The 25,558-nt window shown below is 34.7% G+C and overlaps 1 protein-coding gene and 1 long non-coding RNA gene across 5 annotated transcripts in view; one reads left to right on the forward strand and one right to left on the reverse strand.

Moving 5' to 3' along the window:
• The window catches only part of LOC115231993 (solute carrier family 23 member 1-like), a 159,684-nt gene that overhangs the window by 102,741 nt on the left and 31,385 nt on the right, over window positions 1-25,558 (reverse strand). The gene's annotated exons all lie outside the window — the stretch shown is intronic.
• On the forward strand, window positions 1,233-19,823 carry LOC118762132. Its single transcript, XR_004997909.1, has 3 exons — window positions 1,233-1,771; window positions 17,404-17,599; window positions 19,504-19,823. It is a non-coding gene; the product is annotated as an uncharacterized LOC118762132 (long non-coding RNA).

Raw genomic sequence — 25,558 nt, forward strand, 5'->3', positions numbered from 1 at the left:
GAGGAAAATATGATATAGCAAACTGATTTCTTGTTCAGCCTAAATGTATTTTCTTAATTTAAGACTACCTGTAAGAGTTTAGGATCTTTTCACTTTGAACAGCAGATCGAGAAATTAATTTTTTGTAACCTAGTAGCTGAAAAATCTCTATTTAAGGACAGTAACAACTTTAAGGGATATGAGGTTAATAGTTAAGGATAACAAAGTAAGAAAACAAAATAAGAATTTATAGAAAATGATAAGAAATATAACTTGCATTTAAAGCGACAGGGTATTGAAATTTGATTTTATTATATATAATTTGATTTTATATATAATACTAGAGGGTAAGTTTGATCTGGTATAACATTCCCTTCAACTGTGCCATATCCACAAACATATATAAGAAATTTATGGCAATTTTAGAAAAAAAATTCTCTGCTTCCCATAGATACAACAAAATTTTTCCCCGTAAGACAGTTAGAATCTCATATTCTACCCTCCCAAATATGGTTACCATCATAGCAAGGTTAAATAGAAAGTATATAAAATTGGCAAGAGGTGTTAATAATAATAATATTACTGTCAACACTAGCTTAAACTTCTACAATGAAAATAATATTAATGGTCATGTAGGAATTAGAAACAGCAGTACTAACATATCTAATATATACAATATAGACTGAACTCCAAGATTTATACTAGCACAGAGACTACTGACATGCTGAGATGAATTTGAATACTACAGTTGAAGGAAGTATAAATAATAACAGAAATAAAAATAATACATACGATAGTAGTAGTAGGATTAATAATAATATAATAATAATAATAATAATAATAATAATAATAATAATAGGAATATCATTAATATTAATAGCAGTAATTGTCCTGGTTGCAATTGTAGAGTTAAATCCCACTGTCTGTTATTAAGCCGATGTCTAATCCAAAACATAATTTATAAATGTACAGTCATAACTGGGGCTTGTAATTTTATATATATAGGATGTTCGATAAATATGAAAAACGTATCAATAACCATTTTTCATCTTTTAGACTCAAACATAAAGCCAATTATACATCCTTATCTAGCAAGATTTGGGAACTGAAGGAAAGCGGGATCAGATTTAGCTTTAAATGGGATTAGAATATGGAAAGCGTAGTCTTATAAAGATAATCGATAAGGGTGTGAGTTGTACTCTATGAAAACTTATGAGATTTTTAAGTATAGTGACAAGAACAACCTGATTAATAATAGATTAGACCTAAGGGTATCACGCGTACATAGCGTCACCTGTACATTTAAGTAATAGGTGCCATACTTGAACTTTGATGGTGAAAATTAATTTTGATGTCGTATCTGTTGTAAACTTGCCCTCTAGTATTATATATAATAAAATCGTGGGATATTGAGTTATATGGTTAATTAAATTGCGTTGCATATGTTATAAGATATATGTTATGGTATGTGGTATGCTATATGTAATTACTATCCCATGAAAACTCCTACCTAGTTAGTCTGACTTTATCATGATTTTTGGTGATTAAACTATTTGTTCCTTTCTATGATGTTCTACCCTACTGATCATATTATGTATATTTGTAATGGCTTTTATGTAAATCTCCTAATTATATACCCTCTAGAAACTATAAAATCATATATGTAATAGTACCTGTAACATTGCAACTTATAAAATCTCTTCGGTCGGAATACCTCCAACTGCCCTCGCTACTTCCAAGGTTACCTTTATCTCTTCCCTACCTCAAATTTTAGTACCCAGTCGCTTTAAATGTAAGTTATATATAATTCTTATAATTTTCTATAAATTCTTATTATTTTGTTTCCTTACTTTGATATCCTTACCAGTTAACCTCATATCCCTTAAAGTTGTTACTGTTCTTAAATAGAGATTTTTCAGCTACTAGATCTATGCAAGATGGTTATACTATATCTATATAAACGTATAAATATTTGTATACATGTATATATGCATATATGCGCATAACCTATTAACCTCATATCCATTATAAATTGTTATCTTTCTTGTTCATAATTAGATACGTTTTAGTTACTTAAGTCTAAGCAAGATGGTTATACTATATCCATACAATCATCATGCATATATGGGCATAACCTATTAATCTCATATCCATTATAAATTGTTATCTTTCTTGTTCATAAGTAGATACGTTTTAGTTACTTAAGTCTATGCAAGATGGTTATACTATATCCATATAAACATATAAATATTTGTGTATGTGTACATGTGTGCACATAGATAAATATGTGTTTGTATCTGTACACATCTTTATTTCTTCTGATTCTTGGCTTATAATTAATACATAGCATGTTTATCTTTCCAGTATTCCATAAGTAAATGTCCAGAGTGGTCTTTATAGAAACGACCTAATAAGTAAATAATTAAGTACATGAATTAATATTAAACTGATCCTATGTAATCTTTCCTTTTTAATGTTGAAAATGGATGCATATATACGCATTTTACCCATTTTGGTTATATCATTTGTGATAATCTTAAATTTTATCATTATAGAACATAAGAATATTGCTTATAAACAGTTACCCATAGTACCCCATGATAAAATTTCCTCTGCTTTAACATCACAGGTTTTATTAGCGTCTTGCCCCATTAACTGCTAATTAACATCATGATTTAGAGTCTTCCCCTACCCAGCTTCCTTTATAGACAGTTAATTAATACCCAATTTACTACTCCTATTATCTTGACAATATTTATGACCATACCTAGCCATGTGCTGTCAACTCACTCTTGCTCTTCATTCCAAACTGACACAGTCCCCTAGTCTTAGATTTAGTAGTTGATAAAAAGACAAATAAATTAGAAATGAACCATAATCCTTTACAAACTACGACCCCAATAAGCTTTATGCTTTTCTTGGAAGAGTAGTATATTCTTAGCAACAATAGTGACAACTTGGATTTCTTTCATGTTCTTGCTCTGTTAAAGTATTTGAGAAAAATTATATTAATGTGTCCAACTGATTAAAATTCTATTTATTTGTGCAGCTGATGATAGCACTGCATTTAAATTGATGTAATGATTGCATTGTTCAATTAAATGGAGCCGCTTGAAACAGTTGTACTGCATCACTTATTGATATCTTGTTGCTTATTTTGATTATATATAAATAATAAATATTAGGGAATAAATCCAAATTTACAGGGAAAAAATCAGATTTAGGATTAAATCGATTTTATAGTAAAATATTATAAAATATTATTCGAGACAAAACCACTATTTTGCAAAACAAACAAGGAAAGACTTAATCAATACATAAATTTTAATAAATAGTCAAAAAAACCGCCACTACAATCGTTTCTTGTCTTGATCGACAATCTTCAGGTGGACTTCCAATAATTCAGTGTCAAATTATGACATAATTATCATAATTTGACACTGAATTATTGGAAGTCCACCTGAAGATTGTCGATCAAGACAAGAAACGATTGTAGTGGCGGTTTTTTTGACTATTTATTAAAATTTATGTATTGATTAAGTCTTTCCTTGTTTGTTTTGCAAAATAGTGGTTTTGTCTCGAATAATATTTTATATATATATATATATATATATATATATAGGGGAAGTTTACGAAAATAAACAAAAGACGAAGGCAGGTGGTGTACAAACAAACAGATGTATTAGTATAGCGCTCAGGAATAGAAAAAGTCTTTTACGTTTCGAGCCTACGCTCTTCTACAGAAAGATACACAGAAAAAAACAAGGAGAGAAACAAGGAGAGAAAAAAAATGTGTGTAGTAGCTAACGATTTATCATAGCGTCTGACTTCGGACAGAATGGTCAGACGGGAGAGGGGAAGTAGGGAAGATAACAAGGTCAAGATGACCTCCAATACAATATATATATATATATATCATCTTTTAGTATCCACTTTTCATACTGGCATGGGTTGGACGATTTGACATGGAGTTGACCAGATTCCAACTATCTGTTGTGACATGGCTTCTACAGTTAGATGCCCTTCCTAATGCCAACCACTTAACAGAGCGTGCTGGGTGCTTTTATGTGCCACTGGCATGGGTGCATTCACACAGCACCAGCATGTTTAATTTTTATGTGGCACTGGCACCTGAAAGGACAAGCTTCTATGTGTGGAAGACATCGGTTTTCCTCAGTTGGTACATTGTATCAAGTACAGTAAATTTCCACAACTCCCAGTCCCTTCTTATTTCCTCAGTGAGGCCCAGCATCCAAAGATCTTTTCTCACCACTTCGTCTCATGTCTTCCTGGGTCTACACCTTCCACAGGTATTCTACACAATTATAGCTTATTTGCCACACAGGTAAGGGTTGGTGTTAGAAAGAGCATCTGGCCATTAAATCCTGCCACAAGTACATCCCCATCCAACCTATGCCAGCATAGAACAATGGATCTTAAAACAAATGAATAAATATGTATGTATGAACATGTTTAAATTTATATGTATGAATGTACATATTAATTGCATACATGCAGGCAAGAATGTATGCATATTTAGGGGTTTACTTCACAATCATGTAGTTTCAGATTTGTGGTACCTTGGGTAGATGTCTTTTGCTTTGGTCCCAGGCTAACTAGTGCTTTGTGAGTGAATTTGGTAGTTCAAAGCCTCACTTTGTTTTTCTCCAATCTCCACAAATCTTTTGCATTCTATGCATACATTCCATTAGCACAATCAACATAAAACTGACACTGCTCAGAGATAATAGTACTTTGAACTTTTTCAATTCTATTCTTATTCTGAGTACTATGCTTTCAGAACACCCACTTCTGCAGATAATTAGGATTTCTAGGAAACAGAGAAGCCATCATCTACTTCAATGGAACCAACCAAGCATTAAAAAGAATTGTTTTTTTTTTTACTAGTGCTTTGATTGTTAACTACTCTTTTACATCTGCCACATACTAAGTCTTTATTCACCATCAGCTTGCCTATGAAGAAAAAATAGCAACAACAATGATGATGAAGACAATGATAATGATGGCATGGGGGTGGTTAGTGATGATGATGATGAAGATGATGATGATGTCTATTGGAGATTCTTGCCTTGTGTAAATCTTGATGTTGTCTAAGTGATCAAAACCAACAAACTATCAGTATCTCAATATAAAATTTATTTGTACTCCTGTTCGGACAAACAACCAAGTGGGTTCATATATCTAACGAGTTATAAGCAATTAAGAAGACAAACTTCAAATTATTTTTCATTAATCTTGAGACAGACCCAAACTAGAAAAAAAATGTTCATTTCTCATATAATCTGATTTTAATCTTCTTTTGCTTTCCACAACTACAGTGAGGAAGGTGTTATTATTGTTGATGATGATGATGATGATGGTGGTGGTGAGGATGATGATGATGATGATGATGATGATGAAGAGGAGGAAAATAGATACACCAGCCATTGTGTCTCGTTATTGTGGTCGAAATCAGTCTTAGGTCAAGCAAACACATTTATACCAATTCTTCATTAAAATATATTATGCCAGGACTTTCTTCCAATATCATTCACAATGTGTGTATGTGTATGCACGTGTGTGTGTGTGTGTGTGTGCAGGCGTATGTGTGTTTGCATGTATGTTCTTTGCTGAAGAACTAGTGACATGTTGGGCGGATGTGGTGGTGATGGTGGGGACAACTTTAGGCTAACACGCACTGAATTTGGATAAATAAACAAACTCACATCTAGACACTGACATACATGCACAGATGTACACCAAGTCACAATCATTATTATCAAGGCTTTAATGTATGCTTTTTTCCTCTCGGCGCCAGTGGTATACATTGATTTAGTTTTATATTAGCAATGCAGACCCATAAAATATTCTTAAATGTGCCAACCATATAGTATAGCTCTATTTATCTCAGTCATTCATCACTCTATTTTGCCTCACGTGATCAAAGATCTCACTCTGTTATGAATAGCACACTCCATAACCTATACTTTTTTCACCCACCATTCATATTGTCCAGCACTCTACCAGTTCTAAAAAAAGTTAAAACCCAAAAAACTAAAATACAAAAGTGATCTACAAAACAGAAAGCAAAACTCTGACTGTAGTAAGCATAGTTTCTACATGAAAGGAATTTTTCTCAGCCAAATTCTTATAATACACAAATTTGGCAACCATTTGGCAACACAAAAGGGTTAGATATAGGTCAGTAATTATTTCAATGAGTATTTTAGGTACTTGATCCTGTTGCTAACTATAGATGTTATAAAATATGAAATTACAATGGTGCCAAGAGTATGGATATGTGCTGAAGTTTCTAGTACTAGTTACAGACAAAATGATTTCCTTTCAATATCATCATCATCATCATCATTATCATCGTTTAACGTCCATTCTCCATGCTAGCATGGGTTGGACGGTTCGACTGAGGATCTGGGAAGCCAGAAGGCTGCATCAGGCTCCAGTCTGATCTGGCAGTGTTTCTACAGCTGGATGCCCTTCCTAACACCAACCACTCAGTGAGTGTAGTAGGTGCTTTTTACGTGCAAGGCTGGCAACGGCCACAATCGGATTGGTGCTTTTTACAGGCCACTGGCACGGAAGCCAGTCAAGGCGGTGCTGGCATCGGCCACGTTCGGATGGTGCTTTTTACGTGCCAATAATATAGAAGCCATGAAGAGCACAATGCATAATCTGTCTCAGAAATATGACATGGAATAAAGTAGCATATATTGACAATAAAGTGGGAAATTTTGAGTGATGATGAGAAACTAAGAGCAATAATAACTGAGTTATTGGATGATAGCATCATCACCATCAAAACTGGAAAATTACTGCATACATATGATCGTTACCAGCGTCGCCTTACTGGCACCTGTGCTGGTGACATGTGTAAAAAGATTCAAGCGAGGTTGTTGCCAGTACCACTTGACTGGCCCCGTGCCGGTGGCATGTAAAAAGCACCCACTTCACTCTCGGAGTGGTTGGCGTTAGGAAGGGCATCCAGCTGTAGAAACTCTGCCAGATCAAGATTGGAGCCTGATGCAGCCATCTGGTTTGCCAGCCCTCAGTCAAAATCATCCAACCCATGCTAGCATGGAAAGTGGACGTTAAACGATGATGATGATGATGATGATGATATGGACACAAAGGATAAAAGTCTTTTATGAAGCAATACATAAAAAAATGAACATGAGAAAGTTCAAATAGGAAGTGAAGAGTGAATACAGGGATAAGTTATCATCATCAACATTGTCATCATTGTTGTCATCATCACTATCATTTTAACATCCACTTTTCTACTATGCCTGCATTGGTTGGAGGGAATTCACTGAGGCAAGATGCTTTTCTTGTCCCCAGCTCTCACCTGTTGCTAAGCAAGGTAATATTTTCCCATAGCCGGGCGTGTTTTCACAGAAGATACAGTACAAAGGACACATTTGTTTACATCCCTTGTGCAATGTCAAGACATTGAAAGAAGCACACTCACATACATAAACACATGATGACAGACTTAGTTCAGTTTTCCTGTACCAAATCCAGTCGCAAGGCTTTGGTTGATCCAGTCCTATATTGGAAGACGAGATACTTTCCCAACTTTGCTTTTCATACTTTCAGGGTCGATAAATTAAGTACCAGTTGAGTACTAGGGGCAATGTAATTGACTTAACCCCTCCTCTAAAATGTTTGTGCCTATAATAGAAAGGATTATAATTATTATTATTATTATTATTATTATTATTATTAAGACAGTGAGCAGGCAGAAACATCAGCACACCAAATGAAATGCTTAGTGGCATTTTGTCTATCTTTACATTCTGAGTTCAAATTCCACTGAAGTCAGCTTTGCCTTTCAACCTTTCAAGGTTGATAAAATAAGTACCAGTTGAATACTGGGGCCAATGTAATCGACTTTCCTCATCCTTCAAGACTACTGGCCCAGTGCCAAAAATTGAAATCATCATTATTATTATTATTATTATTATACCTAAGAACAAGACTGACTTCTAAAGCAGAGTGTGTAGTCTCATTTGTGTTGGTCACAGCATTATATTTTACTGACTTTGGATGGACGAACGGTAAAGTGGAATTCAAACTGAGAATGCAGAAGGTTAAAAGCAAATACTGAAAAGCATTTTGGGATCACATTCTATAATTTTTGTTAAATCTCCTTTATTTTGAAAATAGAATAATATGTAATTGTAAATATTTGTAGTTATGTTTAACCAAGAAAATGTCATGTCCTGTATTACTTTATCAGTTAATACTCATCATTCTAATCCTATTGAATAGTGACATATCCTGTAGAGTCCTTCAACATATAAACATTATCCTAAATAAGCAAGTAATATAGCTAAGTATAAAATAATAATGAATATCCTGCACAAGTGGTAGAAACCATTAAAGCTAGTGATTAACTCTAGATTCTGTAATGTTAAGCAGATGTAACACAAATCTTCCTAATGATAGGATGACAACTGATGACAGCTGGCATTCATTGAAGAATTGGTAGCTAATCCCCACCACAATTAAGTGAATAATGACATTCAGGAAAATACATAGTTCTGAATTAATAATTCTGTAAGTTCAAATTACTGTCAAGTAGATGTTACAGATACTGAAGAAGACACAGCACTGAAACAGACAAACCTTCACTTGCATGGTATAAAACAGTTATAAAAATCATACACACATACACGTCACTTGTGTTGTCATTCTAATTTTATCTATTAATAGGAAATATTTTTCAAATTGAAAATCAAAGTACCTAATATTAACTGCTTTATTTTCAAAGAAGTTAGAAATGGAGACACAATGTTCTTCAGTTGTTTACGAAAAACAAAGACAATGTTTTCTCTGGTACCATTAATTTGAGAGGAGTTAATAAATCATCTTAGCAATTGTTATTTCTATCACACACTTGTGATTTATGTCTCAGTATATATATATATATAAAGCTGAAGTTGTCTGTGTTGGCAGGTTTGGTAGCCTTCAACTAACACTATCTCCTTCGAGACCCTGCGGCACAAGTTGACCAAAATTGAGAGTATGATAGAAGGCTTGCTCTTCATTCCATAGAAGATAAAATTCAAATTGGACCATGTTAAGACCAAAAATTGTTTACATCAAAAAGTGCTTTTTTTCTATGAAAATCCCTATTTTTACGATTTTTTGTTACCGTTTTTTGGTGTATTTCAACCAGGAAAATGTTCACTTAAAGAGAATAACAAGCTACATAATTCAAAATTTTTACTTTTCAAAAATTCCAATTCTAAAGGGTCGAAACAAACCCAAGCAACGCCAGGCGATACTGCTAGTATATTTCTGTCTTACTCTTTGGTATTTCTGTACTTTGTGATAAAGCCATTTAGTTTTTTCCTATTGTCATATAGGGATAGAAAAATGAGAATTTATGAAGTAAAAATGCTTTAGTAAAACTGATACTTATTATGTTCCAAAAGTCTATTGTCCTCCCCACTTCGTGAGTAGAGAAAGAGATTGTATCTCAAAGCTTATACATAAGCTTTGAGATACAATCTCTTTTTCTACTCACAAAGTGGGGAGGACAATAGACTCTTGGAACATAATAAATATCAGTTTTACTAAAGCATTTTTACTTCATAAATTCTCATTTTTTTTATCCCTATATGACAATAGGAAAAAACTAAATGACTTTATCGCAAAGTACAGAAATACCAAAGAGTAAGGCAGAATTTTTGACACAGAAACATTTTAGCTACAAATGATTGCATGAGTTTGATAATTACGTAAAAATATTTTCTTTTGCATCATGATGCTCATAACTTTGTAGCCTTCAACAACATTGAAGGTTTCATAGAAGAACCTCAATATGACATGTAAGCAACCCTGACACAGTTCACCAATTCATTTGTGAACAACAGTATCGCTGGTTACAATTTTCCAACAGGACCATCATTATTTTCTGCATTTCTCACAATGAGGACAGTAAAAAAGTGTTAAAATTTCCCATTAATGTCTTATCCTTTGCTTACATACATCAGCAAAAGACACACACACTCATACACACACACACACACACACACACACACACACACGCACATCAAAGACCCCACTTTGTTAGAGCTTAATTGTTATTTATTAAAGATTTCACATTTCCCTATTTTTCCTATATTCTTAGTTTCAGAATTAATTGACTTCATTGTTTTAAGAACTCCTCATCTTCATCTCCTGAATGATGGTAACACATTTTACCACATTTCATTCATAGCTGACTGCTTTATTAATAACAAAAACACAAACCAAAACACAGAGACAACTTTTCTGTTGCTGGTGTCATTTAACCCTAAGTCATCTCTGACTGAGTAGATCCAAGGTCAAAGGTATTAATTACAGCTTCGACCACCTCAATGATCTAAGATTGCAGTGTCCAATGTTGCCTTCCTGTTTTAAGATAGTAAGGTGTGATTTGAGATCTGAGGGAGTTGGACAGCTATTTCTTGCAGATCAAGCATTCACATAGAATTTCTTGCATTGTGTCATAAATGTTGTAGACAGAAGAATGGATAAAGAATGGGATAACATCACTGTCATCTTCATTTCAGATGTGATTACAAAGGACTGAGATACCAGGCATCTTGTTGTACTCAAGAAGATCTGTCCTCCACAGCAGAAGTGTTAAGGCCACTCCCACTAGTGACAAAAATTGGCCTGCAAGAGTCTGTGCTGGTGTCGCATAAAAAGTACTCGTGCCAGTGTCATGTAAAAGCATTCACACCAGTGTCACATTAAAAGCACCCAGTACACATTGTAAAGTGGTTGGCATTTAGAAAGGGCATCCAGCTGTAGAAACCAACCCAAATCAGACTGGAACCTGGTGCAGCTCTCTTGCTTGCCAACTCTGGTCAAACTGTCCAACCTATACGAGCACAGAAAACAGACATTAAAGGATGACGATGATGATGATTATTATCATCATCATTTTAATGTCCACTTTTTCATGCTTCCTGAGTTAGTCAGAATTCAATGAAGCGGATTTTCTACAACTAGATACCCACACAGTGGAAAATCTGTCAAAATAAATTACATCCAGCCCCTGTAAACATGGAAAAGTGGACATAATGATGATGATGTTAGCTGGTTCTTTGTCTATTCTTCTCTATCTATAACACCCACAACATCTGCAGTTAGTGAATTTCAATATGTTAGATTGAACATATTGCAATTCCCTCACTGCAACATAAAAGAAAATCTTGAATAATGTTTATGCATTGTGCCAACCTGTGTATGTCGTTTCCATGATTCCTATTAATCAGTGATGTGATATTGGATCAAAGATCATGGGCGACTTTAGGAAAACCAATTATGTTTTCATTATGCATCAGATTCTACAACCACAACATTTCAGCTTGTAAAACTAAATGAATCGCCATAAGTTTTGATGATGAATATTCAATTATTCAATTAAATGAACTACCTGGTCATTGACTTTACATCTAAGTGGCTGAACACAGACATGTATGTGTACCCATAACATAATTCTTCAGTGGAATCAGAAGCCCGGCATGACTATGTAGTTAAGAAGTTTGCTTTCTAGTCCTGAGTTTGGTTCTACAGTGTGGCACCTTGGGCAAGTGTCTTCTGATATGGCTCTAAGCTAACCAAAATCTAGTGAGATAGACACTGAAAGAAGTCAGTTACATATAGACAGAAACTGAAAGAAGCCCATTGTGAGTGTGTGTGTGTGTGTGTGTGTGTGTGTATTTATATGTTTCTATGATTTCCCCCATGACCACCATTGCTGGACAACTGATGCTAGTGTGTTTACATCCCCGTAGCTTAGCAGTTTGGCAAAAGAAACCAATAGAATAAGTACTAGGCTAGCAAAGAATAAGTCCTGGGGTTGATCTGCCCGACTAAAGATGGTGCTCCAACATGGCTGCAGAGAAATGACTGAAATAAGTGAAAAAAAATATATATGTATGTATGCGAATATGTGTGTTTGTGTGTGTATATGTGTGTGAGTATGTGTGCGTATGTGATGTGTGCCTCCATGTGTGTATGCATTTGTGTGTACTCTGGTCTAGACATCATGTGATGGTTGTAAAGGAGCATGCATCATCATCATACAAACAAGGTTGATTCCAGTCTTCCATGTAAAACATGTCTAATTAGGGGAAAATATTACCTTGATTGGAAACAGGTGAGAGTGGTGGTAACAGGAAGTCATTCACCCACAGAAAATGTCTCAACAAATTTCATCAGACCTATGCAAGTATGGAAAAGTGGACATTAAATGGTTATTATTATTATTATTATTATTATTATTATTATTATGTGCCAGCGCCACCAGTGGCACATAAAATACACCATCCGATCATGGCCATTTGCCAGCCTTGTCTGGCACGTAAAAAGCACCCACTACACTCACAGAGTGATTGGTGTTAGGAAGGGCATCCAGCCATAGAAACATTGCCAGATCAGACTGGGCTTGGTGCAGCCTTCTGGCTTCCCAGACCCCAGTTGAACCGTCCAACCCATGCTAGCATGGAAAGCGGACGCTAAACGATGATGATTATTATGATGGTGATGGTGGTGATGATGATGATGATGAATAAGCATGACACAGTGTAAGGCTGACCATGGAGGTTCCAGGGATGATCCATCTGTTGGGCTATAGTAAAAGTACGGTTGAACTCTGAACATCCATGAGTGCAAAGTGAATTTCTTAACCATCTGGCCAGCACACATTACTATTACATGAAATGTATTGTAACTCAGGTTATAAACTTATTGTATTTACCTTTTTACCTTTTACTTGAGTCAGCCACTGGACTGCGATTATGAAGGGTTTAGTGGAACAAATTTACCCCAGTACATATTTTTCTAAGAGGTAATATCTATCCTAACTTCAATGTGGATGTTCTGCTAGAACAAACTGTACTGCAGTAGATACATGAGAGAAACTTTCACATTGGCTTTTTGGCGCAAAATGCACTCTTATTTATATTGCTAGTGGGGAGATAAATCTCAGCCACCTCCAGTGCAAAGACCACCAGATCATGTGATTTCAACTTTACTTGGTCTTGTTAATGATGGACACTTGACTGCTAGAGACAGCAGTGATTCATCTCCCTGCCAGCTATGATTTCGAATATAATATAATGCCCAATATGCAGCACCTAGAAACTAGTAATATATTTTATCCCCTTATCTTCCCTGATCGCTACATTCTGTACCTAAAACCCAATGACATATTTTATCTTATCTTTTCAACACCTGTATAATTCTAACACCCAGCCACCACCAATTCTGATGTTTTGTATTAAATTCCTCACATTATATATATATGTGTGTAGTAAATAAGGTAACTGGTGTTTTTCTATCGACCTTCCAGTGTATTCTTATCAGCAGCATAACTGAAAGGTAAACAATTATGTATCAAATATGACAACAAATATGTATCAAATGTAAATATGATACAAATATTTATCATGAGCGGAGAATGTAATGCAGCAATGAACACAAGTGAGTATCAGCATCATCATAACAACAACAACATCCCCTTTTCTATGGTTGCATGAGTTGGACAGAACTTGTTGAGGTCAATTTTTTTTCTACAGCTGGATGCCCTTCCTAACGCCAACCACTCCAAGAGTGTAGTAGGTGCTTTTATGTGCCACCGGCATGAGGGCCAGTCAGGCGATACTGGCAACAGCCATGTTCAAATGGTGTATTTTACGTGCCACCTGCACAGGAGTCAGTCCAGGGACACTGGCAACGACCTCACTTGAATATTTTTTTTCATGCCACCGGCACAAGTGCCAGTAAGGCGATGCTGGTAACAATAATGCTCAAATGGTGCTTTTTACGTGCCACCAGCATATTTATATATATATATATATATATATATATATACACAACTAATAGTGGGGAATTATCAATACTTCATAAGCTCTCTGTCAGCACACCAGGCTAACAATATTATTCAGATTAGTGAACTCCAGATAATCGTGGCAGGATCCAAGGTTATGGTTCATTACAATTCTATATTGGAAATCTGTGGATGGGCTCCAGAAAAAACTGGTTTTTACACAGAGTGATATATAATGAACAAGTTGAAAATAATGGTCATTACATATTTTTCCTTTATTGGAGCAAATATGGCTTACAGCTGTTTCCAGTAGTCATTATAGGTACATTACTGATAGTTTTACTCAATTGGTCTATTGATCAATTGAGGAAAATTGAATGACCCAAGAAAATTAATGCTACTTTCATCAGAGTCATTTCTGAAGTGACTCTGATGAAAGAAGCATAAATTTTCTTAGGTCATTCAATTTTCTTCAGTTGATCAATAAAACAATTGAGTAAAATTATCAGTAATGTACCTATAATGACTACTGGAAACAGCTGTAAGCCATATTTGCTCCAATAAAGGAAATATATATATATGAGAGAAAGAAAATGAAAATTCACAAGACCCATTGTGCACTGGTACCTTGCAAGTAAGCTGCTGAACAAACAACTGTGGTGTCTCATATATATATATATATATATATATATATATATATATTATATTATATTAATTCTGCTTGTCATTGCATTACTTAGCCCATTGATAACACTTTCATGTGATTAGAGAGAAAGAAAAGGAGAGAGAAAAAGAGGGAGGGAGAGAGGGAAAGAGAAATCCATGATGTGAAGTAGAAGGAATGTAATTGTAATGCTTTCACATGATTAGTTGAAGGGAAGGAGAAGAGAGAGAAAAAGAGGATAAGGCAAAAAGAGTGAGGGAAAAAGAGGGAGAAAGAAAAAGGAGAAAGAAAAGAGGGAGAGAGAAGTGTTCATTACATGAGGTAGGAGAAACATATTTATTACATGGTTAAAGGTGTTAGTTGAAGGTAGAGGAGGAGAGTTAAAAATATAAATTTAATAGAGGGGTGATGTTCTGATAAAGAAGTTAAAGGGAGAGACGGAGAGAGAGAGAGGAGAGAAAGAGAGAGAAGGTAGAATGAAAGGAGGGAGAGAGAGGTGGTGGTGGTGATGATTTGATAGTGAAAAGTGTATTTTCTTTTAATTGAACTAAGTTTTTTTTTATCACCTATCACTTAATGCATGCGCATAAGTGCAATTCCATGAAATATTCACGCTTATTTACATGGCAGATATATGCAATTTAACTAAAGGTTGTAACATATGTACAGGATAATTTTGTTTCTTAGGGAAATAGGAAAATAAGAGTGAATATCTATTTTATGAATGCTCTGTATTAAGTCTATAAAATTGTGCATAAAGTATATAAAGTGTATATATAAAGTGCATTAAGTAATCATCGTATTCCAATTTCTTTCACTTTTCAATAAGCAGCAGATGAGCAACTATTTTTCCATAAAGACACAACACAGGCTATGCTTTCAGATTTTTTTGGATAAAGTTTTCAGAAATAAACCAATAGGTTTACCATTAATTTCAAGAAATATTCATGGGTCTCACTAGCATGTATAAACACACTCACACAGACTTTTTTGGTTTCCATCTATCAAATCCATTCACAAAGGTTTTGCTAGCTATAATAGAAAACCTCTGCACAAAGATAAAAATCTGCCATCTTCAGATGATTATAAACTAACAGAGTGATAAGGTAGAAAATTTAAGTTGACTAGCTCACCACATCACAGAGTAAAATTTTCACCTTAGTATTCTGTTTAAAATCACCTGAAGATGGCAGATTTTTGTCATGATGTAATCAAAGAATTCTTCAATAAAATGCTGCTAAAACAGCTGTTGTGAATTTTAAACCTAGTTTGTGTTCTTTTATACACACACACAGACACAGACACGCACACACATACTGGACATGGACTCTTCCATTGGTTTTGACATACGAGAATCTGGCAATCTACACTTTCTTTGTCAGTCATAATGCTTATGTTGAATGTGAAACAAGAAGAGGGCCTTGGCTAAAAACAGGAAGAGGGCATCGAGCTATAAAATGCTGCTTCAATAACTCTCATACAATCCATGCCAATAAACAGATATAAAATGATAATGATAAGAGACATTGATATGATAAAATGGTTGCAAGCTTTCCATATATTTGTATGTGGTTATGTATACATCAAGAGGCGATTAATTCCAGATAGAGATGAACTTTTCAACTGAATGAAACCTGTAATGTCACATCATGACAATAAGTGGAAGAGTCCCTTAACCTATAGCAGTTAAATTATTCATTTTGTTTGAACATTTTATATAGAATGTTCAGTTACACAATATATTTTATCTATTATTTAAATGTTCTTTGTCAAGTTATCTATTGTTGTATGTTGGTGAATTATTTATATAACACCTAATTCCCTAATTAATAAGTTCATGAGTACTGCTCCTCTTTTCAGAGAAAACAAAATGTAGATGCATGAATAAATAAATCTCTTTAAAATTATATAAAATAAAGGATGGAAATTAGAGACCTATTGTCTACAAAATTTTATCTACATATGAATTTACACCACTTCTAAGAAATAGTCTCTTGTCATATAATTCTCTTGTCTATTATAATTCCATTCATATTGAAAATACTTCACAGAAATATTAAATTGACTATTTTGATTAGTGCTCGAATGATTCTTCCAAACTATCACCTCATTGGATTTATGTACATCTGTACATTTTGGGGTACTATTAAAATTCTTCTCCTGAAAATAGCTAAATTGGCTGAAATACACCTCTTGGATAATCAATATGAGGAATGACCTGACAATGGGGAGAAACAGCATCCCAAACATGGTGAAAGGAGAAGGTGATGCCAAAAGCTAGAGAACCATGGTTATGTATGTATATATACCGTAGTTTTCGGTTTATGACCCATGGTTTCTTTCTACCAAATGGGCATAAATGAGTCTTATGCAGTTGTTAATAGCAGATGCTGGGGATATTTTCCGACTGTTTTCGTTTCTCATTTGTTTTATAACAAATTAATCAACTGATTCCCCATATTTTCATGTGCGTTTATTGTATCCCAATGGGGTATTGAGTGGATTAAGTTGTGGTTTTCAGGGTTGCAGGTCTATGGGCAGTGCAGTTCATAGTCTGGAAATTATGGCACATGAATGTATGTCATTATTTCCATGTTAATTATCCTGCATTTAATAGGGGACCATGAATCAACAAAAAAACTATAAGGGGACTGGCATGTAAAATTTTTTGAAAAGTCTGAGAACCATTGGCTTAGACAAAAGGACATCTGACTAGCCAATTTATAACAACTCAAGTGTAAGTAAGCACACTGTTAAAATGAATAATGATTAACCTTTCAATTTCAGATATCAGTATATTTAGTCATCAAGTCTATTTTCTGAGGTCAATTTACCTCAACTACTGCTCCCTATTATATTTTTATATTCCTCAATACAATACTTCACTCAATTGAGGGCTCTTGTTTTGTAGGTACTTGATGACCTCACTGCACTGATGCCTGAAAAATGCACCCAATATTCTGGGAAGTGATTGACATTAGGAAGGGCATCCAGCTATAGAAATCATGCCAAAGCAGACATTTTAGCCTGGTGCAACCCTCTGGCTCATCAGTTTGTGTCAAACTGTCCAACCCATTCCAGCATAGAAAAAGAAACATTAAGTGAAGGTGATGATGATGTCTTTATAACAAAAAAAAACCCCATTATTTATCTCTTATCTCCTTAGTGGCCTAGATTACCACCTTAAATACCATTAGAACATTAATTCCCTAGTTTCGAAAATTGATGGATGTTTAACATGCTGGTACCATGCAGGGCTACAGGCATAATCCAAACAATAGAAGTAATACATAAGTATTTAATTAGGAGTCATCTGAATTTTTTTGTCACAACTCAAGGTCAGAATAAAGTTATAGTAGAGAACAGAATACAGAGCCAAGGATAAGAAGAAGGAAAATAAACATAACAAATATAATATACATGTGTATGAGTACGATACTTCAAAGTGAGATTAGGGATTTAAAATGAGCAAATTATTTCACTTAAACAACTGTTTATTCTCTTAACAGTGTTTCTTAAATATATTCAAGATTAGGAATATATTTGCATATTAAGTAAATATACCCATTACTGTGAGACTGAGATTTCGATTTGAGGTATTCTTATTTGTGGTTTAAAACATATTGTTTTATTGTTTTACATGTTTCAGCCCTAAGGCTGTGGCCATGCTGGGGTACCACCAGTGCATATGCTTAATCCTTACAACAAAATTTCTGTATCAGACATTTGTGCAGAACCATCATCATTGCCATCATTATTTCAGAGCCATTTTCCATACTGGCATGGGCTGGACAGTCTGATAGAATCGTGCAAGCTGCAGGGCCATACCAAGCTCCAATGTCAGCCTTGGCAATGGTTTATACAGCTTGATGCCCTTCTAAATGCCAACCACTTTACAGAATGTACTGAATGCTTTTTGTCACCAAGTAGCTTGCAAGACAAGAAAAGAAAGAAGGAAAGAGAGGTAAAAAAAAATAGACAACAATCCTGCACGTTACAAAACACACACCCTGCGATAATATTCTCAGAAAATTAGCATTGGGTTCCTTAGGCATACTTACTCCTCAAAAAACTAGAAGGCATTATAATCATATCATGAGCTTTTTGCCTTATTGCATGTCTGATGAAAACTTAAAACCAAGCAAGATAAAATTGTTAATATCACAAATGATTTTATGCTGTTTTGATATATTTCTTGATGCCAGCGCCACCTTGGCTGGCTTCCGTGCCGGTGGCACGTTAAAAGCACCAACCGATCGTGACCGATACCAGCCCTCCCCCCCGGCACCTGTGCAGGTGGCACGTAAAAAGCACCCACTACACTCGCGGAGTGGTTGGCATTAGGAAGGGCATCCAGCTGTAGAAACACTGCCAGATCAGACTGGAGCCTGGTGCAGCCCTGGCTTCCCAGACCCCGGTCGAACCGTCCAACCCGTGCTAGCGTGGAAAACGGATGTTAAATGACGATGATGATGATGATTCAATAAATCTTTTTTGTGTTAATTTGATTTCTCACATTGAAGTGGTATGGTCTCACATTGAAGTAAAGTTTTCTAACTTAGAATTACAAATACTGTATTTTTTGAAGGAGACAAAACACACAACTGTTGAGTGTAGAAGATCAATGTATAGTGCAAACAAAAACGCTCCACACAATGGTCTCACTTAAAATGTTTTGTACGTATTGTTCTGAAGATTATTTACAATGTCTTGTTCTTGTTGTCCTGGGATTAAGCAACAATACAGACAAATGTTCTGACATGTAACTGTTACAGTTATTCAAGATATTCCAAGAAAACAATCTTTACTTTCATCTTTTTGTTACAATATTCAATGAAGTAACTTATTTTTGTTGAATGCTAATAGTGACAAGCCGTCTATCATACAAAAATACAAATAAACATGTGTGAAGCTATTACAATGGTTGTATATATTTCAATATCAAACCACTCATTTCAGTACAAATACAAATGCAAGCATAATTTTTTTTTCTTTTTCTCTCTCTTTCCAGCCAAGACTTGAAATCAAACAGCTAAGAAACATTACAAATACAAAAGTCATTATTTAAAATTCTTCCCTGTCCACAGAACACCAGGAGCAGTGTACTCATTAATCACAGGTGAAATTTCACTTACATTCAAAATTGAAAACTATATGTTGATGAAAACCCTAAAATGCATATGTAACAAAAAAGAAATGACCAAAACAGTAATTTAATAAAATTTACATATCTAGGGACTTTTTAAAATTAAGGATCCATTATTTAGCATATTTGCCATGTTGCCACATATATATATAAGTTGCCTGGGGACCCTGTGCACCTACGGGCAAGTCTCAGAATAGCAAAAGACTGACTTGTCCAGATTTAAAAAAATTATCATGTGTTTGTGTGTGTTATATATATATATATCATCATCATCATTTAACATATATTTTCGATGTTGGTATGGGTTGGACAGATGGATATATATTTATTAATTATAAGAGTCATTAGAATCTAGGCATATAAATACGTAGGATGTCAGAACTGGCTAGGTACAATAACAAAGGTTTCACAGATTCACAGTAAGGTAAAATGACCATGAAGGCATTATATGTTGGTAGGATACTGAAGACATGTAAGCACCAAATATAACTTAAACTCAGGATTGGTTGTAGGAGCAGCATAGATATTAAAAAAAGAACACAAAGGGCATTTATTATTTGCAACAGCTGTTTCGGTAGAACTTTAATGATATATTCAAAGAATACATCAAAGCATAAATCCTAAGGTGGTGGGTTTATGCTATGTAATCTATGAATACATCAATAACATTCTACTAAAACAGCTGTCATAAATTCTAAACACCATTTATGGTCTTCTTTTATATATATACAAGCTGAATACCCCATCGTTGATGAGTAATTTGGCAGACTTTTGTAAGAGTACACCAACATAAGTTGGGTTTTCTCTATTTTGACAAGGATTTTACAAATGTTCTTGTACTACACTCTTACAAATGATGGGGGAAGCTTTTTAGATAAAAAAAAATTTTGAAAATTTATGAATCTCCCCTTTCCCACCCACTCTGGACCAATTTTATCCAACTTATTTTTCTCTTGATTTTTGCATCAAAAAAGGTATCTTCTATTGTTTTTAAGTGCATAATGCAAAAAAACAAAAAAAGAAGTTGGATAAAATCGGTCCAGAGTGGGTGGGAAAGGGGAGATTCATAAATTTTCAAAAATTTTTTTTATCTAAAAAGCTTCCCCCATCATTTGTAAGAGTGTAGTACAAGAACATTTGTAAAATCCTTGTCAAAATAAAGAAAACCCAATTTATGTTGGTGTACTCTTACAAAAGTCTGCCAAATTACTCATCAACGATGGGGTATTCAGCTAGTATATATATAAAAGAAGAACATAAATGGTGTTTAGAATTTATGACAGCTGTTTTAGTAGAATGTTATTGATGTATTCATAGATTACATAGCATAAACCCACCACCTTTAGGATTTATGCTTTGATGTATTCTTTGGATACATCATTAAAGTTCTACCAAAACAGCTGTTGCAAATAATAAATGCCCTTTGTGTTCTTTTTTAATACCTATGCTGCACCTACAACCAATCCTGAGTTGAAAATTTAGAAATTTTTTCATACCCCTTTTCTCTACTAAGCATTAATGTTGGCCAATGTTTTTTGTACTACATACTTAAAAATGATGGGAAAAGCCTTGAAGGTCAAAAGAAAAAAAAAAGAGAAATCAGCAATCAACATCACAATCCTGACTTCCTTTATTTTGAAACAGAAAATGAAAAATAATTTAAAAACAATACTTAGATTTTTAAAAAGATTTTCTATTAACTCCATCCCATTCACTCCTATAAATCCTAGAATTTCAGCTTTTTTTTTTCAAAATTTTTAAAATCATTGTTTCAAAATACAGACAATCCAAACCCAGGACTGGATTTAAATCTTGAATTGGGGAGGGTGTACTTCACGTTCAGTTGGCCCCTCATATGCAAATCTTGAAAAATTACCAAATTTAAATCTCAAAACCCATCTATTTCATGTCATTGAATTTGAGAAAATTTAAATAAAAGACTGAAAATATTGCTTTATAGAAACACTAGCAGCATAGCCCGCCGTTGCCCGGGTATGTAAGAGCCCCTAGTAGGCAACGACTAATCCCAATCTAGTCCTTTCCCTCTAGGGAACGAAGGCACATGTGCAGGTTGCAATGTCTTCTCTTCACTCGAATACTCCTGTGTATACGCTGTCCCTAGCTGTCGAGTTGTGTCCCCTAGACAGAAAATGTGTTGCATATAAAAAGCTTAGATTCTCGACCCCATGTCGAATTTATCGATTTTTTTCAGAACTGGGGGAACTTTTCAAAATTTTCTCTGCGTTAGTTTTGAATTATGACATTGGGCTATGTGCGTGTCAAGTTTCATCAGAATCGGTTGAAAGCCGTGGTCATGGTGAGGGTACAACCTGACAGACACACAGACAGACAAACTGCCGTTTATATATAGAGAGATTTTTCAAAATTCAAATTGCCTTTTTTACACATCCACTTGCAGTGTTTGGATTTTCCTCCATTGTGAAAAGTACAATGAAGGAGGGAAGAGTGGGTAAGACTTTTTTCTTTTAATATGAGTTACCAATTTCAGAATGTGGAATACAAAATGACAGAAAATAACAAAAAAAAAAAAATCATTTTAGTGGCTGTTGCTGTTCCAAAGGCAGGATGAGTGTGTTCTTTTTTCTTTGGGTGGTGGGGAAGAGATATCAACATTTAAAAGACACGGATTTAAATTTTTTTTCTTTTAAAAGGGCTACCCTTCATTGTTTTGCAATGCGTGAAAAAAGAAAGGGAATATTCCAACAAAAACAGGGTAATTTATATAGGACAGCTATTCCAAATGTCTGCTCTTCCAGTTTCTAACGGGTGGGGTGTAGATGGGGCGTAATGAGTAATATTTACTGCATTTGAAAAAAATATTTTTTACAAATGTTCACCTGTGCCGGTGGCACGTGTAAAAGATTCGAGTGAGGTCATTGCCAGTACCACCTGACTGGCCCCCATGCTGGTGGCACATAAAAAGCACCCACTACACTCTTAGAGTGGTTAGCGTTAGGAAGAGCATCCAGCTGTAGAAACTCTACCAAATCAAGATTGGAGCCTTGTGCAGCCATCTGGTTCGCCAGCCCTCAGTCAAAATCGTCCAACCCATGCTAGCATGGAAAGCAGATGTTAAACGATGATGATGATGATGATGATGATGATGATGATGTTCACTACCTTTCAAAAACTGTATCTACTAAGCAGAGAGCTTCTCTTAATGCAGTAAAAACACTGTAACATATTCAGAACACTGTTTCAGAAAATAATCATCGTTCTCTTTGAACATATAAAAGACAAATTTAGATAGGGTAAAATAAATAAGACAAGATAAAGTAAATTTGCCTCTTCAAATCTCCCAAATTTCATTTGCAAAGAGACTCATAGACATAAATGTCCATCCTTAGACATCAGAAAGATCAGAAATGCAACAAAAATTTTAAATATCTTTGTTGAATGAAACAGGATCATAGAAAAATAAGTACACGGTATGAAATTAATGAAACCTGACTAAATCTAAAAACTCAACATAAAATATTCTCTATAGCTTCTTCATATTCTCTATAGATTCTTCAAATACAGAAAAAAAAAGAAAGAAAGAAAAAGGTTCGATTTAATGAAAAACATTTGAACATATATGCAATAATACTAAAGCTGAAAAAATAATGCTTTTAGCTGTAGAGAGAGAGGTAATTTTATAATTAAAACTTAATTCAAAATTAAAATTTTGGAACATATTTCTATACTTGTTTCATAAAATAAGATCAGTTGTCAATACCTCACTGAAATAATTAAGTTTAGAAGTAGCCATGTGTGCGTGCGTGCATCCATGCATGTGTGTGTGCAATTAACTACAAGTAGTCAAGCCAAGGTCATTGTTCAGTCATGTGTTGAAAGGAATTTGACCTAGAGACAGTAACTACTTTCTATCAATCTCTTTATATTGACAACTTACCCATTCTATCTGTCACCATTAATCTATCCCTCTATTATTTACCACTCTCTTTATCACACACACACACACATGCTTTTTCAAGCGTGTTCTGTCATTTCCCTGTCATTGTCTCAAAAGTTACAATTCCCAAAGAAATTGTAAGCTGCCTTTGAGATTGAGTAGTAAACTTTTTTTTTTAATTGAATAAATTGGTGTCTCTAAGGAGGTAAAATCTAGGGTTATTTATCATAAAAGAGCATACCTTTGTATATTGAAAGAGTCACTTCATACCAGATATACATACATACATACATTTTCAGAATTGTTCTATTGTTTCCCTTTTCTCTGTCATTCCCAATAGCAGCTACCATTCTCAAGGTAAACTGTAAGGTGCTATTAAGATTGGGTAGCAAACTGCTTTTTAATTGAATAAATTGGTGTCTGTAAAGTGGCAAAATCTATGGTTATTTATTATAAAACAGAATCCATTAAGTCAAGATAACCTTTGTATATTGAAAGTGAGACTTTATGGAGGTGGGGCAACCCTGTATTGAGCGCTATATATACCCTTCACAGCAGGGGACCCCAAATAGGGGACCAGTGCAATTGCCCCCTTTGCCCCCCCCCCCAATAAACCCTGCCCTGATAAAGAGAGTGGTAAATAATAGAGGGATAGATTAATGGTGACAGATAGAATGGGTAAGTTGTCAATATAAAAGTTGAGTTATTTCTTGCAGAAAATTATACTTTTTTATTATTTATAAACAACCTTCTCTTTAGGACACAAAATTTGAAAAACAAATTTGTTTTTTTCCAGGACACACTATTTCAGAGCCTTTTGGGTTAAACACACATACACTCAAATTTATATATATATACAGGGAGAATTCACAAAAAAAAACAAAAGACGAAGACAGGTGGTGTAGAAAACAAACAGATGTTAGTATCACGCTCGGGAATTGAAAAAGTCTTTAACGTTTCGAGCCTACACTCTTCTACAGAAAGGAACATAGAAAGAAACAAGAGAAAAAAAATATATAAATACTTATTTGGAAATGGATGCGTGGCGTTCAATTAAATAATAATATAAATAATATATATATGGGTACAGGACGTCACCAACTGTGTAAACAACATGAAGTACAAAAACAAACAATGTCACTTAACTCAGAGAGAGAGATACTTCTTTGGTAACCATTCTAATGTTAGTATGACATTGGAAAACCAAGAATATAACAAAAACAAAATGTATGCAAACAAACAAAATAATGATTCTGTCTCTATTATAATTCCTGAATTGGTGACAAATGTCCAAATTCATTTTCCTTTTTCTCTTAACTAACACTTCTTACATTTATCATTTTAACAATCTAGAGTTACAATGTAGAGTTACATTAACGATCTAGAGTTACATTTTAATGACATTCTCAATTACCACTGACTTTCAAAATTTGAAATCCTTTATAGTATTTATGAGTAATTTAACTTGTCAAGTAATTTAACTTGCTGCACCCAAGTAGTATGGTGGAGAGGAAGTACTGCTAGGATCCTCCCAAGCAAAGGACATAGGTATACGATTTTCTGAGCAGGGAACACTGATGGGGTCGGGGGTGTGGGTATACTTCTTGTGGAGAAATGGGTTGATAAGGTAATCGAGGTAGTCAGAATCTGTGATAAAATACTTAAGATTAGATTCGTGCAGCAACATGGTTTGGCAACCGTTATCTCGGCCTATGCCCCTCGGCCGAGGCTAACTGATGAACAGAATGACCAATTTTATGACACCCTCTTGCAGATTACCTCATCAATGAATGACAGGGATCTTCTCTTTGTAGCTGGCAACTTCAATGGACATGTTGGACAACATGCAGGGGGCTTCCATGGCTATGGTTTTGATTCCAGCAATGAGGAGGGAACCAAACTGCTGAAGTTCTGTGATGCAAAGGATCTTATGGTTTGTAATACTAACTTCAGGAAACCTGCCAGCCACCTATTCACCTACCGATCTGGTGGACACACTCGTTA

The sequence above is a fragment of the Octopus sinensis genome, linkage group LG2, assembly GCF_006345805.1.
Source record: "Octopus sinensis linkage group LG2, ASM634580v1, whole genome shotgun sequence".
Classification (NCBI taxonomy): Eukaryota; Metazoa; Mollusca; class Cephalopoda; order Octopoda; family Octopodidae; genus Octopus; species Octopus sinensis.